General features: G+C 37.3%; 1 long non-coding RNA gene and 1 pseudogene across 2 annotated transcripts in view; one reads left to right on the plus strand and one right to left on the minus strand.

The window, feature by feature from the left end:
- LOC143268938 (uncharacterized) overlaps nt 1-17,671 on the minus strand; it is a 174,215-nt gene extending 156,544 nt beyond the window's left edge. Inside the window, exons 1-3 of the long non-coding RNA XR_013045184.1 lie at nt 17,550-17,671; nt 16,544-17,065; nt 14,388-14,446 (exon numbers count right to left, since the gene is read on the minus strand). This is a non-coding gene — a long non-coding RNA (uncharacterized LOC143268938). The remainder of the gene's footprint in view (nt 1-14,387; nt 14,447-16,543; nt 17,066-17,549) is intronic.
- On the plus strand, nt 16,620-17,864 carry LOC102925865 (S-phase kinase-associated protein 1-like; annotated as a pseudogene). The gene is made up of 2 exons (XR_013045183.1): nt 16,620-17,065; nt 17,550-17,864. The product of XR_013045183.1 is annotated as an S-phase kinase-associated protein 1-like (transcript).
- Nucleotides 17,865-18,103: the final 239 nt, after the last annotated feature.

Below are 18,103 nucleotides of genomic sequence, written 5' to 3' on the forward strand. Positions count from 1 at the left end.
TAATTGTACTGAATTATTATTTTGATTGTATGTTAATAAATAAAGTTGTCTGGGAGTCAGAGCTATTAGAGCCATAGCAAGAGTGTGGCGGTGGTGGCACACACCTTTAATCCCATAGATATCTGTGTGTTCAGGGTCAGAGCTATTAGAGCCATAGCAAGAGTGTGGCGGTGGTGGCACACGCCTTTAATCCCATAAGATCTCTGTGTGTTCAGGGATACAGTCAGCATTGGAGACATATGCCTTTAAGACCTAGGGGGCTGTACATTCAGACAGTGATGAGGCAGTCATGTGTTTGGGTTTACAACCAATGAGAAGGCAGAACAACATACTATAAAAAAAACGAACCGACAGGAAGTAGGTCTCTTTTCGCGAAGCTGGGACAGCAGGAGGAAGGGTGAGATTTTAGCTCTGAGCTCTGACTTCTCGGCTCTCTCTTTTACATTGTTTCTGTGTTTCTTATTTAATAAGACGGTTGGTTACATCTATATCTGGCGCCCAACGTGACAAGAATCCATTAAAAACTGCTTGGCTTGGTGGCAGGTCCGCTTTCCTGCAAGGGCGGCGGCGGCGGCGGCGGCGGCGGCGGCACGTGGCGGCCGGTGGCGATCGGCTTCTTAGTCCGAGCAGCGGCTTCTTAGCCTGGGTCTAGTTCTGCTTGACCTCAGGCTGGACTATCGGTGAGCTGCTTGCTTAAATCCTGCTTGCTTAAAGCCAGTGCTACAAACAACTCAGACCTGCCCTGCCGAACAGGGCCCTGCCTGTAAAGCCAACGCACGTGGTCGGAGCTTAAGGAAGTCAGACCCAAGCCTTGACTCGGCACAAGAGGGAACACGTGGCTGCATTTAAACTTTAGCCAGCTACGCTTTCTTGTTCTCTCTCTCTCTCTCTCTCTCTCTCTCTCTCTCTCTCTCTCTCTCTTTCTCTTTGGATTTACACCTGGGACACTAGGTGGCTGCTTTGAAAATCCCCTCGAATTTCTACTGTTCTACGCAGATTTGGTAAGTCATAATATATCAGATATTTTAAAGGAAACTATCTAAAAGAGAATTTTTTTCCACATTAAAAAACAAATGGGTTTTATGTGTACATTGGAAGAAAATTGGTTTTTGTTCGAAATTTTAGGCAGTCTGGCAATGGAACAACTATATAATATTAGTATTGGTGGAATTATGCACCTTATCACTATAATAATCCACATTTTAATATTTAAAAAGATAGTCAATTTAAGTGCCAGGATAACAGCTTTAGAAGAACTTGTTAAACCTGTAAAAATTCAGACAGAAGAAATTAACAGTGAAGTTGTTTCAAGTCGGGATCATAAGGTTGCAGAAAGAAAGCCTGTTTTCACACAGTCACCCTTAATTTATCCTGTAACCGTACAGCAGATGCCTGATCAAATGGCTACACAAAATAATTGGGCTCCAATTGAAATGTTGGATTTAAAAAGGTTTAAGGAGGCAATAGTATCTTATGGCATGCATTCCCCATATGTAAAGCAAATGTTAAACACTTGGTCAACATATAATAGGATAGTACCACAGGACTGGTGGGACCTTGCACAAGGTGTTCTGGAACCCAGCCAGAGTCTTCAATTTCTGACTTTGTTTAAGGAGGAGGCTAAAAACATAGAAAAACAATGGAGGGATAAAGGAATACAAGTTTGCCAGGATCAGCTTATGGGCGAAGGCCAATATGCTTCAGCACAAACACAATGTTTATATGATGTCCAAACCCTAATTTTATGTCGAACGGCAGCCTTGAATGCATGGGACAGAGTTGAGGAACCAGGAAAAAAATCTGAGTCATTTACAAAGGTGATGCAAGGCCCAAAAGAGTATTTTACAGATTTTATACAAAGACTGGCTTCAGCAGTAAAGAGAATGGTCTCGTATTCAGAAGCTAGTAAGGCAATAATTGAATCTTTGGCCTTTGAGAATGCGAATGCAGCATGCAAAAGAATAATCAGGCCATTAAGGGCAAGATCTGCACCTATGGAAGATTGGATTAGAGAAACAATGTTGAAGCTGATGAGCATGATGATACATGGGTAGGAGAAGTAATTTCAAAAGGTTTGAGGAGTGTTAGATGTTTTGGATGTGGAAAGCAAGGACATTTGAAAAGGGACTGTAGACAGGTCATTCCCAGAAACAATGTTTCTTCAAGGAACAATGGCAACAGAATGCCCCTTCCTTCTGGAGTATGCAGAAGGTGTGGTAAGGGAAAACACTGGACCAACGAATGTAGATCAACAAAGGACAGACAGGGTAATCCTTTGCCTCAGTCTTCGGGAAACTCCCAGAGGGGCCTCAGGCAGGCCCCCAGTGCAAATCCAGTTCAAACCTTTCCTGCAGCCATAGAGGAAATGCCTGCTCTGGAGAGCGATTAAATAACCAAATGCCTATTGGAATAAATCATGCTGGTCAGGATGATGAAACAGAGAGAATAGAAAATTCAGGAGAAAACATAAAGAAAATTTTTTGGCAAACTTCTATTAATGAACAAAGACCAAAATTAACAATAAAAATAAATGGTGTTTTGTTGTCTGGTCTGGTAGACACAGGTGCGGACATTACCATAATTGCACCAGAATTTTGGCATCCAACTTGGCCTCTTCAGGAGGTAAACGTTCAACTGTTAGGAATTGGGACATTATCTCAGGTGAAACAGAGTGCAAGATGGCTCGAATGTATAGGTCCAGAAGGACAGAGAGGAAAATTAAAACCATATGTGGCTAACATAACTATGAACCTGTGGGGTCGAGACTTGTTGCAACAATGGAATACTCAGATTAACATCCCTCCAATCTCAGAAACAAATCATAAACTAGCACATGTTACTGAGAGAAATATTAGAAGATATTGTTCTAATGAGTAGTCACCAGCCATCCATATTATACAAGAACAGGGCACAATAACTGATGATCTTCCAAAGACACCAACAGCTCTACCTTTAAAATGGTTAACAGACAAGCCTGTATGGGTCCAGCAATGGCCTTTAACAACAGAGAAACTCCAGGCTTTAGAAGAGCTGGTAGAAGAACAGTTAAATGCTCAGCATATTGAAGAATCAACCAGCCCTTGGAATTCTCCTGTATTTGTTATTAAAAAGAAATCTGGTAAATGGAGAATGGTAACAGACCTTAGGGCAATTAACAAAGTAATTCAGCCAATGGGTTCTCTACAATCTGGGATGCCTTTGCCTACTCTGTTACCAAAAGGATGGCCTCTCATAGTTATTGATTTAAAAGACTGTTTCTTTTCAATACCCTTACAAGAAAAAGACAGAGAAAGATTTGCTTTTACAGTGCCTACTTATAATAATTCTCAACCGGTTAAAAGATTTCAATGGAGGGTCCTCCCACAGGGAATGTTGAATAGCCCAACTCTGTGCCAATATTTTGTACAGCAACCATTGGAAGTGATACGTAAAAAATTTCCTAAATCTATAATTTATCATTATATGGATGATATTTTACTAGCTGACTCAAATGCAGATACTTTAGAAATAATATTTGAAGAAGTAAAGAAAATTTTGCCTTGCTGGGGATTACAAATTGCTCCTGAAAAGATACAAAGAGGAGATTCTAGCCGGGCGGTGGTGGCGCACGCCTTTAATCCCAGCACTCGGGAGGCAGAGCCAGGTGGATCTCTGTGAGTTCGAGGCCAGCCTGGTCTACAGAGCGAGATCCAGGAAAGGCGCAAAGCTACACAGAGAAACCCTGTCTCGAAAAACCACAAAAAAAAAAAAGAGGAGATTCTATTAATTATTTAGGATATAAAATAGAGCTACAAAAAAATTAGACCCCAAAAGGTGCAAATTCGGAGAGATAGACTACAGACTCTTAATGACTTTCAAAGATTATTTGGAGATATTACTCATCTACGAACTATTGTTGGGGTAAAAAATGATGAACTGACTAATTTGTTCAAAACCTTAGAAGGTGACAAGGACTTAAATAGTCCAAGAGAATTATCACCTGAATCTGAGAAAGAATTAGCCTTGGTAGAAAAGAAAGTGCATGAAGGACACGTGAATCGTATCGATCCAATGCTGGATTGCATTTTGGTTATTTTACCTTCTAGGCATTCTCCTACTGGAATATTAATGCAGAGGGAAGATATTATATTGGAATGGATATTTTTACCAAATAAACCAAATAAAAAATTAAAAACTTATGTGGAAAAAATCTCTGACTTGATTTACAAAGGAAAACTGAGACTTCGTCAATTAGCAGGCATAGACCCAGCAGAAATTGTCGTACCATTAACTAAGGAGGACATTGAAAAATTATGGACAGAAAGTGAACCTTGGCAAAGAGCTTGCAGTAATTTTTTGGGAGAAATTAACAGCAAATATCCCAAAAGCAATAGAATTGATCTTATAAAGAGAGCTGATTGGATCTTGCCTCGAATTGTACGGCAAAAACCCATATCTGGAGTTTGTACATTTTATACAGATGCCAACAAAGAAGGAAAGGCAGGTTACAAATCAGAAAATTTAAGTAAAGTGGTTCAAAGTCCGTATAATTCAGTTCAAAAATCAGAATTGTATGCTATTCTATTGGTATTAATGGATTTTTCAGAACCTCTCAACATAGTAACTGACTCTCAGTATGCTGAAAGAGTGGTGTTACATATTGAGACTGCAGAATTTATCCCTGATGCTTCAGAATTAACTTCACTATTTATTCAATTACAAGATACAATCAGGAAAAGGAATCATCCTTTATATATAACTCACATTCGATCCCATACTGGTCTGCCAGGCCCTCTAGCACAAGGCAATGATGAGATTGATAAATTATTGATAGGAAATGTGCTGGAGGCCTCAGAATTTCATAAAAAACATCACGTCAATAGTAAAGGTTTAAAAAAGGATTTTTCCATAACCTGGCAACAAGCCAAAGAAATAGTAAAGAAATGTCCTACTTGTTCCTTCTACAATCAAACGCCATTACCAGCAGGATGTAACCCAAAGGGTACTCAGAGAAATGAAATCTGGCAGATGGACGTGTTTCACTTTGCAGAATTTGGAAAACTGAAATATGTACACCACACTATGGATAGTTATTCAGGATTTCAATGGGCAACTGCTTTGAGTTCTGAAAAAGCTGATTCTGTAATCACTCATTTGCTAGAAGTTATGGCCATCATGGGTATACCTGCACAAAACAAAACTGACAATGCTCCATCATATGTCTCTGTTAAAATGAAACAGTTTTTTGCTTATTACAATATAAAACATATTACAGGCATACCACATAATCCTACAGGTCAAGCAGTTATAGAAAGATCAAACAGAACTCTAAAGGATATGCTAAATAAACAGAAATGGGTAACAAAAACCCCCAGAAATAGACTGCATAATGCTCTTCTAACTTTGAATTTTCTGAATGCCAATGAGAAAGGAACAACAGCTGCAGAGAGACATTGGATAATAGAAAAAACTACAGAATTAAATCAGCCTATATACTTTAAGGATGTGCTGACCTCAGAATGGAAACCAGGGTATGTATTACACTGGGGACGAGGTTTTGCTTTTGTTTCTACAGGAGAAGATAAGCTGTGGGTACCATCAAAATTGATAAAGGTTTGATTTGAACAAGAGAGACCTCTTAATTGAGGAGGTGATAGTTCATTAACCAGCATGAACATCCAATTTAAACTAACTTGTATCAATAACACATGCCTTTTCATTTAATCAGATAATAACTTGTCAAAAGGAAACATCCCCAAAATTAGTCTTGGGGAAAGGTTTTTGTTTTTGTCTTTTAGGAGAATGAAGGTTAAGGAATCTGAAGAACACTGGACAAATGAAACAACTGAAGAAAAGGGACAAATCATCTATCCCAAGAAACAGAGTGAAACGGTGTATGGGTATATATTATCTAAAAAATTTTATGTCTTCCTAAATGTTTGTTTCTGCTTTTCTCTAAAGATTTAACACTATTGGTTTTCTAATAGTCCCAGTTCAATTAAAATTTAAAGCTGACTTTGGAGTTGGAGAATGGCTCTCTCCTTCTTTAAACTCAAGCATGTTGTTAAAAGGAAAATGCAAACTCCCTGTATCATGCCAGAATAAGAGCCATCTTCTGCTATGGTACAGGACAAAAGCAAAAGTAATTAAGGGACTATTCTATTACTAATCTCAACTCTTTGATTCTATTCTGATTCTTTAAACTTTTCTCAAAGTATAAATTTTATATCAAAATTTACAAGATTAATATATATATATACATTTTAAACTTTGTTAAGATATGAATGGTCACATAGAGTACTAACTAATTCTAGAAAAAAGGCTAGCTGCATATATATGTTTTTGTGTTCGAGTCTCTTATCAGTTTTCTGCAGGAAATCACGGCCAGGCCTAACATCAACTGAAGTCTCCAGAAAGAAGATGGGGCCCCACAACAACAACAATTCCACGTGGACAATAATAATATCATTAAGCTGACAAACATCATCCATAGATCAGCTTTGAACTACAAGGTGCTCAGAGCAATTTTGAGATGACTAGCTGAGATGATCCAGTCTCAAAGACTACTTGAATAAGGACTTGAGATAAACCCTGAACTTTGGCATTATACACAGACTGGATAATGAAGGATATAGTTACCTCTCCTAGAATTTGACAATTAACCTAAAATTTTTCTTTCAGGATAAAAAAAACTTCGCCCATACCCAGCAGGAAGCAATTTTAAGAATACGACGCCCACATTCCCAAAGAGGTGGTGTGGGGCGGGTGGTTTTTTGGTCTTTTTAATGGGTTTTGGGTCTGGGATAATTTTCAGTGTTTAGGGGGGTTGGTTACAAGTTATTGTCAAGGGTTAGGAAAAAGGCTAAGCAAAGGAGATTAGATTTAAGGTTCTTGTTTAAAAAAAAAAAGAAAAAGAAAAAGAAAGAAAGAAAAGAAAAAGACAATTACTAATTTTAAATACTTTACATTGGATTGGATTGTTTTATATTGTATACAAATTTGAAATTGATATTGTTAGAAAATGCTATATGTATATTTCTAATTGTATTTATACCATTCATTTAACAATGTAATGCAAATTTCTGATCCTTGAATGTTATTATTATCAACTATTAGGATATAAAGAAATGAAAGTTAGTAGTTAGATATTACAATAGAACTTGTAGTCATATTAGATATGTTTTAAAAATTGAGCAGAGATGTTTTAGACAGGTCATCTTCAAACCCTTCAGAGATCTACAGAATATGGCATTTAAAATGTTTTAATAACTTAGAAAATTTTTCTTTGAGACATGTCGGCTCCTGGCAGTACCAATCTACTTTAGAGAAAATATGGGCATTGAAGAAACTGCATATGGAGTTAACTTTCATTCTGGCAAAAGTTAGCCACTGGACAACAAAGTATCCTCGAATCAACAGGACAAAATGGACAGACAGATCACGAAACAAGGGACTACTGATTCTTGCCAAAACAAGTGTGGTTATGGCTTTATCAAAAGGCATCTTCTGAGGCCAGGACAATATGACCCCATCCCTGAAGTGGCCTTCGCATCCAGAAAAGGTACAGTGCCCTTTTCTTCGAAGGCAGCTTAACAGGCAGAGGGCCGATGGATTCTGTTGTACAATGGAACAGCAGCTGAAAGCTCATGCCTCTCAAAAGTAGACTGGCATTTAATAGAGGGATGTGGAGAAGAAGGGGATGCTGAGATGAAGCCATATATACACAGCCAAGAAGAATGGACAGCTGAATTAAAAAACTGTCAACAATTTCCAGAATTTAAAATCCTGAATCATGACAGGACACTAGTGGAATTCAGGTGTTTCTGGTACGTGGACTGTTCTCACCCAATGTGAGGTTGAACTGTTGACCTTGTGTACATCCTACTTCACAAATGAGTCTGTCAGATACACTAAGCCTATAGGCTGAAGATGATACCCCAACACTGCGGAGAAACCTCAGGTGACTGCCCAGGCAGCTGGCTGTTTCTGTCAACTCACAAAATTTTTTGGAAGTTGCTTGCATGCACTTCCTGTTTTTTATTTTTGTTAGCTAATTATTCCCTTCTTGGGTCTCTGATGGAGTTGAAGATTAGTTAGTTATGGTTGAAGATTAGTTAGTTATAGTTGAAAATTAATTAGGATAGAAAGTACATTAGATACATCTTGGAATTACCAAAATAGGATAGATAATGGAATTATTTTCTCTGATTTGTCAAATACCTGTTTAGGTATTTATTACTTGTATATATTGTATATAGTTATTGTACTTTTGTATATAGTTTTTCTTTTGTTAGTTATAACCTTTTGCTTTTTTTCTTTTTATTAAAATAGAAAAGGGGAAATGTGGTGGTAATCTAATTGTACTGAATTATTATTTTGATTGTATGTTAATAAATAAAGTTGTCTGGGGGTCAGAGCTATTAGAGCCATAGCAAGAGTGTGGCGGTGGTGGCACACGCCTTTAATCCCATAGATATCTGTGTGTTCAGGGTCAGAGCTATTAGAGCCATAGCAAGAGTGTGGCGGTGGTGGCACACCCCTTTAATCCCATAAGATCTCTGTGTGTTCAGGGATACAGTCAGCATTGGAGACATATGCCTTTAAGACCTAGGGGGCTGTACATTCAGACAGTGACGAGGCAGTCATGTGTTTGGGTTTACAACCAATGAGAAGGCAGAACAACATACTATAAAAAAACGAACCGACAGGAAGTAGGTCTCTTTTCACGAAGCTGGGACAGCAGGAGGAAGGGTGAGATTTTAGCTCTGAGCTCTGACTTCTCGGCTCTCTCTTTTACATTGTTTCTGTGTTTCTTATTTAATAAGATGGTTGGTTACATCTACAGGTATCTAAGTATTTAATTGTGTATTGGTCATGTTGCCTTTACTTAAAAGTTAAAGTAGGAAGATGATGTAAGAGTTTTCCATCATAGATCATCTGAACAAACAGTGGGCTCTTCAGTGGTGGTTTCTCTGTTTGGGTTTACTGTTAGCTTGAGTGTTCACAGAAGCCTAGCAAGGTCTAGATGCATTTTATTGTCATCTTTCTTTACTCTGTCCAAATGACATATATTTATATTATATTCTGAGCCAACAAAGCAACATGATTTAACGTTTTTTGACAATAATACTCAATGACACTATTTGAGTGATTTAGAGAGATATAACTTTCTCTTGCAAAAATTACATCACCTAAAAATAATTTTATGATATAGCAAAGGTATTTAAAAACTGGCCTAGAAATATATTTCAACAAATCATTCTGGCTTTCAGAAAGGAAAGGAGTGGTTTAAAGATCATTAGTATTAAAAGAACAAAATGTCATTTTTTAAATCAGATGGAAATTCATTGAGGCTTGAGTATGGATAGAAAACCATCTGTATTTTAAGGAAGATAATAATAGTCCATCTATTCAGTTTTAGCTTTAAATATCTGAAATGGTTAATATGCACATAACACATGCTAACATAATTCAGTCTAGTTGTAACCTTGCAGATGTTACACACAAATATGTGTTCATATTATTTGCATTATATATGCAAATATTTTGGACAAATATTAGGTTCACTCAATTATTTATCCTTCAAATGCCTGAAGTTCTAAGTAGTTGTTCTGGTTACAGATTTTGCATCATGAATACACATACTATGACATTTGCCATGTTTATGTGCATGCATTTTGCATTGGTTAAACAAATCACTTATTTCTCATATTATTTTTTAAAAAATTAAATTGAGTAAAATTATCAAGCTCTCTTGAATGTCATAACTATTTTCAGAACTAAATATTTTAAATACACAACTAAATTCAATATGAGAAAAATGATCATGCTTGAAATCATGAGCTCCTGGGACATGCAAATCCAAACACCAGTGAGATATAATCTCAGACTTGTCAGAATGCCTCCTTCCTAAAAGCAAAGAAATAGCAAATGCTGGCAATAATGCAGAGAAAATAAAACTTTCTACACTTTTTATTTTAGTTATTAGTGTTTCTGGGTATAAGGGCTATGCATGCTTGTGGTAAATAAATGGCAACTTTTGGAAGTCAGTTCTTTCCTTCCACTTTATTGAGGCAAAGCTGCTCTTGTTTGTGTTGCCTGGCATGCTCCAGACTAGCTGGCTCTTGGGCTTCTTGGTGATTCTCCAGTCTCAGATTCCCATCTCATTGTACGAGTACTGTGATTCCAGATCACTGACCACCACATCCAGCTTTTTACATGAGTTCTTTAAGGGAACCAAACTTGTCATCAGACATACACAACAAGTTATTTACTTAATGAGTCATCTCTTTGGTCCTAGAAAAAAATTATGCACTAATGGTAGAAATATAATCATTATAGCCATTTGAAAAAGAATGATGAGGTTTCTTTAAAAAATTTAAAATATGTCTACCATATGATTCACATATCTGTCTTGTGGGCATATATCCAGAGAAACTCTGTACCCCTGTGTCTATTGCCACCATTCACAATAGCTGAATAAGAAAACCACAGAGGTGTGCACTGATGGATGAATGGACAAGGAAAATGTGGCATATACACAGAACAGAATATTATTCAACACAGGAGAGAATGATGTCCTGTCACTTGTGAACAATAGAACTGTATTAGGTCAACTGAAATAAGACAGACACAGAGAGACAAATAATTCATTCTCATTCATATGTGACAACTAAACACACATACACACACACACACACACACACTTATCAAAGTAGATGAGAATACAATAGTGATTTCTAAAGGCTATTGTCAAGGGGAGACAGACCATTGACAGCATGTGCCAAAATGCAGGGAGACAAGGGAATGAGTTATTGAACTGATATGGAAATGCTAATCACCCTGATTTCATCATCCTACACGTAATATTTAATAGCTATAAATACAATTATTATTTCCTAATAGAAGGCTGTGTTTTAAAACATAAAATAACATTGAAGTTTAAATAAACATTTCCTTAGGAATACCCAAATATACAATTTGGAGAGGGGAAAATATGGTCCTAGAAAAGAGATTGCAAGTCCTTCTAGTGCTAGAAAATGCATTAGGAATGAGGAATTCCCAGGGATGCAGTCTCAGATGCCCACAAGTTCCAGGAAGACAGTAAGAGTTCCCATCCATATGGGAACTGTGCAGCCAGAGAGATCAGCCCTGACTGAAAGGATCATTGCTACAAGAGTTAGGCAAGGCAACAATCTCAATGTTGCAGAATCATGTTTTCAAAGGGGCCATGGGAGAGTTAGAATAGTTTATAAAAGGATTTGTCTATTTATATGGACAATCAATGGTTCTAACTGAATACTGTTTAGGGTAAAATCTTGGCCTTTGTTTTCTAATCACAAATTTAGTCTTCAAATGATCATTTTTATCTTCCATATTATCACTTTTAAAATACTGTGTTCTATGAAACATTAAATTATTGCCATTATTTATCACAAAAAGAACATAAACCTGTGATGTACCTTTTTAAATTTGGCAATTCAAACAATTCATAATCCTGAGTGTTGTGAAACATACCTATATTCCCTCATTGGCAAAGTAACTTGCCAGAAATAAATGACAATGTGGGTGGTGGGTCCAAGGCTCTTTCCTTGTTTTCTCTTGTTATTTTTAGACCAGGTTGGAAAGCCACCACATTCTCCTGGGAGACTTTTCTGTGAGGAATACATTTTTCCATTCCCTCTTGATATGAGTCTGGGTCATCAGTCTCAAAATGCATACCAAATTTTGAGTTAGAGGATATATTACTTTTGTGAAATAACTTGAAATGTAATTATGGCTCATGAAAATGGGGCTTCTGGTGGTGTCGATGGATGGAGCTTTTCTCTATTCTCAGATTGGCTCATCAGAACTTCTTGCTTTAAAATTCACATGCTCATTGACTGGCTTGATTTACCATAATTGTGGCTATTCGTGTGAGAAATAATGATGCAGCCACGTGGAAGCTCTAGAATGTCCTTTCCCCACCAGGATGGAAAACTAAAAACAATTTCCTCTGTCTAAGAAAGCTGAATCCATTAGTGTCACCATCAAAGACTTGAAAATTTCAATGTTTTGATTTATACTGCTTGCCCATTTACACTGCCTCATTGGCTTATACAGCTGGTAGACTGACCTCAGAGAACAAAACTTAAACAGGTGGTGAGGGTGGTTACAGCTGTTTCTTCTGTTTTAGTTTCTTGCTGGGGGAATTCAACACAACTGGCACTTGGTTCACAGCTTAGCTTTGAAAGATATCCTTTTTCTCTACACATTTTTAATGTGTGGTTAGACAGAAAGAGTTCATTCTCATGCGTAATGAACAAAAATATACGTGAATGTTCACTTCAGTGAACTATGTCAACTTTCTGTTCTCCTAATTTAGCCTGTGGAGATCATCATCCCATTGTCCCATAGAAAATTTGATCCATCATATGGAAGACATCATGTTGATTGGACCAAATAAACCAAGTATGGTGCATATCTTTAGAAGACATGTCCATGTCATAAAATACAAATTCACGTATGGAAATGAAGCTTTGCAACATGGTGTATCTAGGAACTCAATGTTCTAAAACATCTACGGAAAATCTTCCAGGGGCAAAAGATCAGTTGTTATACCTTACCTTGACTATTGCTAAAAACATGGACATTAGAATTTGTTCTCTTTTAATGTTTAAATAGCATATAATCAAATGATTGCTGCTCCAACCCATCAACTGAGTAATTGAGAAGGCTACTAAATTTTGGGGTGTTTAGAGGAAGGAATGCTATGTGGCATCTAGGTTGCTTCACAAACTAGTCAGCCACTTAGAGCATATGCCAGAGTAGATTTAGTGGCACTTCCATCAACAAATAAAGATGTTCTATAGATTTCAGCATCCTGCAAGAAGAAGTAAAGTGTGGACACTAGGATTTTCTAAAACAAAGCCATAATCCTTTCTGAATAAAAAAATCTGTTTCAAGATAGACTTTATCAGTGTGTTCCAGAGAGGTATATAGTGATTGTTGAAAATCTATAACTCCTTTTATTTTCAGAAAAGATGAGAGTTACATATTCACATTCCACTCAGCAGCATTACTCTATAAATAGTATCTCTCAGACTTATTTGCTAGCAGACCTCTCGTTCACTTATCTCATTAGGAGAGTTTATGGACATATTGTTAAGTCTAAATCTCAATCTTTGATATATCACTCAGAATGGAAAAGAAATATTTTAATACTAAGTTTGGTACATGAAATTTACTTTATTGTCCTTGTCTTCAAACTCTACATGTAAAGGGAAGGCAGTGTGTGTGTGTGTGTGTGTGTGTGTGTGTGTGTGTGTGTGTGTGTGTGTTTTAATTTTTAATGTGGTAAATTTTGCATTAAGTAAAATCCACCATTGTAACCATTTTTGAGTGTTCATTTAGTGTACTCTCATGATGCTCACTAATTATCATGCATCCATCTGCACAAGGCTGTCTTGGTGCCTGTGCCAGGCCTAACAGTCTGTAATATACAACAACATGTATTTGCCCTTTTTATTTACTCAGCCATCTTCTAGAACAACCCTACCACATGTATGTTTGACTGCTTCTATAACTAATGGCCCACAAAACTGAGAATGCTCTAGCTTGTTAATCTGGAATTGAACTGATTAAAAACAAATCTTTCTTTCTCCAGAAATTTATACAGTAAGGAAGTATTAAATCAAAATTAAACATAATACTAAGTACTTCAACTCTAGGTGTAGTGTGTTGTTTGCTGAACATATATGTGCTCATGAAATTAACCTATTATTACAGGATCTGGCTGCTTAAAATATAAATACTGTCTCTCCAATAAAAATCTTTAAAATATGTATAATGTCAAAAATTCAATTTAATCCTCTTTCTACTGAGAAGCTACTATGTATTAGAAACTAGCCAAATCTGTGTCAGCAACACTCACACACACACACAAACACACAAACACACATATACACAAGAAGAGAGGGTTTCATATATGAGTTTTAAAACATAATCTGGCAAATTTTAGACTCTCAAGGACATTCATATTTCTATGAATGTCAAAATTAGCAAATCACTGCAGAATTCCTCCAGAGTCTGATTATATATCATTGCATGATTGATTGTCCTGGTATGAAGCACATTTGGGGATATCTGCAGCATTGGCTTGTAGCATAGTTTTCCTGGGGCTTAAGTGAGTTTTGGTGTTTTCCTTCTGGCATGCAGGTGTCTGTACTGCTTGATTTGATCCCAAAGGCACTCACTCTTGTGAAAAACAAAGGTTAGGAAGAGATATACTAAACAGTAAGGTTGAAAGGCAAGCTAATTATGTCAGGTGAAAGGCCACAGAAAACTATTTTAGCACCTGCAAAAGTATGTGGGTATTTATGTTACAGTCTCTGGGGATTTATGGGAAATGTCAATGTAAGACACACTACCTTTTCTGCAGTTGTTTCTTCCAGCCATCTGTTGGTAATATGTTCAGAGAGTGGATGATCTGACAAAGTAGGAAACACAACAAACGGTAAGGTTTCGAGCCTTGCATAACAAAATACAAAACAAAGATCAAAGTCCCAGGAAAAACTGGGTGATTGTTTGGTTTTCTAAAAGAACAGCCCAAAGCAAGGAAAAAATCCCAACTTCTAAACAACCAGAATACCAGCAAAACATAAACAAAAGTATGTTTATCTTATACCTACCACAGAATTTCTTGTGTCCCTTTTCTGTTTAAGCTGTTGGGCAGCTGGACACACTACATTGGACATCCTGCTTTAATTTGCTCAGAGTGAGAGAGTATTTTGAAGTTCTGGTAGTACCTCTTGTGAAACCAAATCCAAGAAAAAAACTAATGTGGGTAAACGTGTAAATATATGAAAATGCAACATACAGTACAATGAAAATAAACTCCAGAAGACAACAAAAAATCCCAAGCAATTTAGTTCTATGCTGATAAAGGACCTTCTGTCTTTGAAGAAAAAAAGTTCACTCTGTAAATACACTTTTGCCCAATCATCTGGACTCCTTCTTCCATTAACATGGGGTAGACTAAAAGACACACTTTTTTTCTCACTATGGCAATAGTATCCACAGCCAGACATTAAAATACCTCACTTTCCATTTTTTCCATGTAATTCCCTGAAGTTAAAAGAATATTCTTTTGTCAGTGTATTACTCTAACCAGATAAAAGCTTTGTTCCACCAATTCTATAGGAACTTTTAAAGATTGTCTTGGTAGTCAGAGAATTGAACTCAAAGTGACTAATTCAGTGTCTTTATCACAGTAAGCTAATGGTCAATATTGTCTCAGTGTTCCATATATTTAATATTTATGAATACAAAAAGCTAAAGCAGAAAATATAATGTGTGACTTAGCAGAAATTTCAGATTTGACATAATGTTTTAAAACTTTATAACCATTCTTTATTGGTAGGCAGAACACAGGATGCTTTTGAACTTAATATCATTTTTAAATTCAAATATATTTTTGCAAGTATTTTTCCAACTTCTCTATCATTCTTTTCTAAACAGGACTTAGATGTCACCACCATATCACTTTTTTTCCCTTTGAGACAGGGTGTCATGCAGCCAAGACTGGCTTTAATTTCACTCTGCAACTGAGAAGAGAATGACTTTGAACTTCTGATCCCTCTGCTTCCACATCTCAAGTGTTGAGTTTACAGATATGCACCATCACACTTGGTTACATAGGGCTGAGGATCAAACCCAGGGCTTCATGCATGAGAGGCAGGTATTTTATCAACTGAGGTGCATCTCCATCTAAGTCTTTTTTTCCTATTTATGGTATGGAGAGTAGTAAGATAAGGGGACTTATGGGAGTTAGTTCTCTCCTTCCATCTTGCCCACCCCACCCAAATCATTTGACTTTACTAGATAAATACCCAACATTTGTGAAATTTGGAGCCAAGTGTACAAACAGAAATCAATATATCATTTTGTCTAGATGTTTGATTCATGAAGCAAGCTAATAAACCAGAAAGTGTATATATATATATATATATATATATATATATATATATATATATATATATATATATATATATCTTTTTAATGATCTCAAAAGCTGAGTTCTAATTTAGAATTTTTGGTTTCCCAGAAATTCTACAACAGAATGGATAGCCAAGAAAGTACTGACTTCTAATCTTTATCCTATGATCCTGTGGTCTCATCTCCCTCTTTTATCATCAGCTTGGCAACATGCCCTGCATGGACATGTAAGCATCATGCACAAGTGTTGTCATTCATGCCCAAAACATGTAACTATCCATGGCTATTTTCCACCAAGAATAAAAATGTGTAACAGGGGTTCATGGACCATCCTAGGAGGAAATAGCCTAATGGACTCTAAAAGTATGTTTGGGACCAACTAAGTGAAATATTTTGGGGTCCTGGGGGCTAGAACAATAATGCAAGTGAACACAATCCCTTGTCCCAGGGAAGAACACAATTGGAAGCAGCCAAAGATATACCTTCTATGCACAGGACCCTGGGCAAGGGTTTTTTTGTTTTGTTTTGTTTTGTTTTGTTTTGTTTTGTTTTGTTTTGTTTTGTTTTGTTTTGTTTTTTTGGCTCTTACTTATTGATAAAAACTGAATCTTTCGTAGTGGCCTTGTCCTAGGTGTTTCTCTTCTTCTCTGATCGCCACCCGTCTGCCTCAGGCCCACGGTCTTGAGACCAAGCACCATGCCTTCGATTAAGTTGCAGAGTTCTGATGGAAAGATATTTGAAGTTGATGTAGAAATTGCCAAACAATCTGTGACCATCATGACCATGCTGGAAGATTTAGGAATGGATGATGAGGGAGATGATGATTCTGTTCCTTTACCGAATGTTAATGCAGCAATTCTAAAAAAAGGTCATTCAGTGGTGCACCCATCACAAGGATGACCCCCCTTTCTCCTGAAGATGATAAGAACAAAGAAAAGCAGACAGATGATATTCCTGTTTGGAACCAAGAATTCCTGAAAGTTGACCAAGGAACACTTTTTGAACTTATTCTGGCTGCCAATTACTTAGACATTAAAGGTTTGCTTGATGTCACATGCAAGACTGTGGCCAATATGATTAAGGGGAAAACTCCTGAGGAGATTTGTAAAACCTTCTGTAGATGTAACCAACGGTCTTATTAAAATAAGAAACACAGAACCAATGTAAAAGAGAAAGCCGAGAGGTCACAGCTCAGAGCTAAAATCTTACCTCCTGCAGTGCTCCTAGCTTCCCCGAAAGAGAGCTTCTCCCTGTGTGTCTGTCTTTAAATAGTCTTTCTGTTCTGCCTTCTCATTGGTTGTAAACCCAAACACATGACTGCCTCGTCACTGCCTGTAAGTACCGTCCTCCAGGTCTTAAAGATGTATATCTCCAATGCTGGCTGTATCCCTGAACACACAGAGATCTACCTAGCTCTTCTACCAAGTGCTGGGATTAAAGGCGTGCGCCACCGCCGCCGCCGCCGCCGCCGCCGCCGCCGCCGCCGCCGCCGCCATACTCTTGCTATGGCTCTAATAGCTCTGACCCCCGGGCAACTTTATTTAGTAACATACAATGAAAATCACATTTCAGTACAAATAAAATACCACCATAACCTTCAATATCAAAAACAACTTTACTGAAGAGGAAGAGGCCCAGGTACGCAAAGAGAACCAGTGGTGTGAAGAGAAGTGAAGTGCTGTGCCTGACACTGTAACACTAGAAGGGTTGTTCCAAATGCTAGTTGCACTGCTCTGTTTATAATTGCTAATATTAGAGAACAGTAGACAAACGCAGCCTTGTCCTCTGCGTGTGTAGTTCCAGTACAGATCTGACCTATGGCTGAGTTTCTTCTATGAGCAGAAGTTTCTTTTTTTTTTGTTCATTACTCTGAATAAAGCTGAACTTCGGGTTCTCTGTGGAAAGTGGCAGTTTGGGCTTTCCCTCTTTCTGTAAAGCGATTCCTGCCTAAGTCATTGTCCAGCTAACTTGAGTGAGCCTTTCAAAGTTGGAGTTGTAAATAAAACAACGTGCAAGAAGTATTCTGAACTAGAATTAACAAAACATCATCTTTGTTCATGAGTCGGAAACTGGAACAAGGCAACTTGAAGTCAATGTTGCGAGTTGGGTGGTTAGGGTAGGGTGTCTCCCAGCCTCCTGCTGCTGGTGA

This window comes from Peromyscus maniculatus, chromosome 16 (assembly GCF_049852395.1).
Source record: "Peromyscus maniculatus bairdii isolate BWxNUB_F1_BW_parent chromosome 16, HU_Pman_BW_mat_3.1, whole genome shotgun sequence".
Taxonomy (NCBI): Eukaryota; Metazoa; Chordata; class Mammalia; order Rodentia; family Cricetidae; genus Peromyscus; species Peromyscus maniculatus.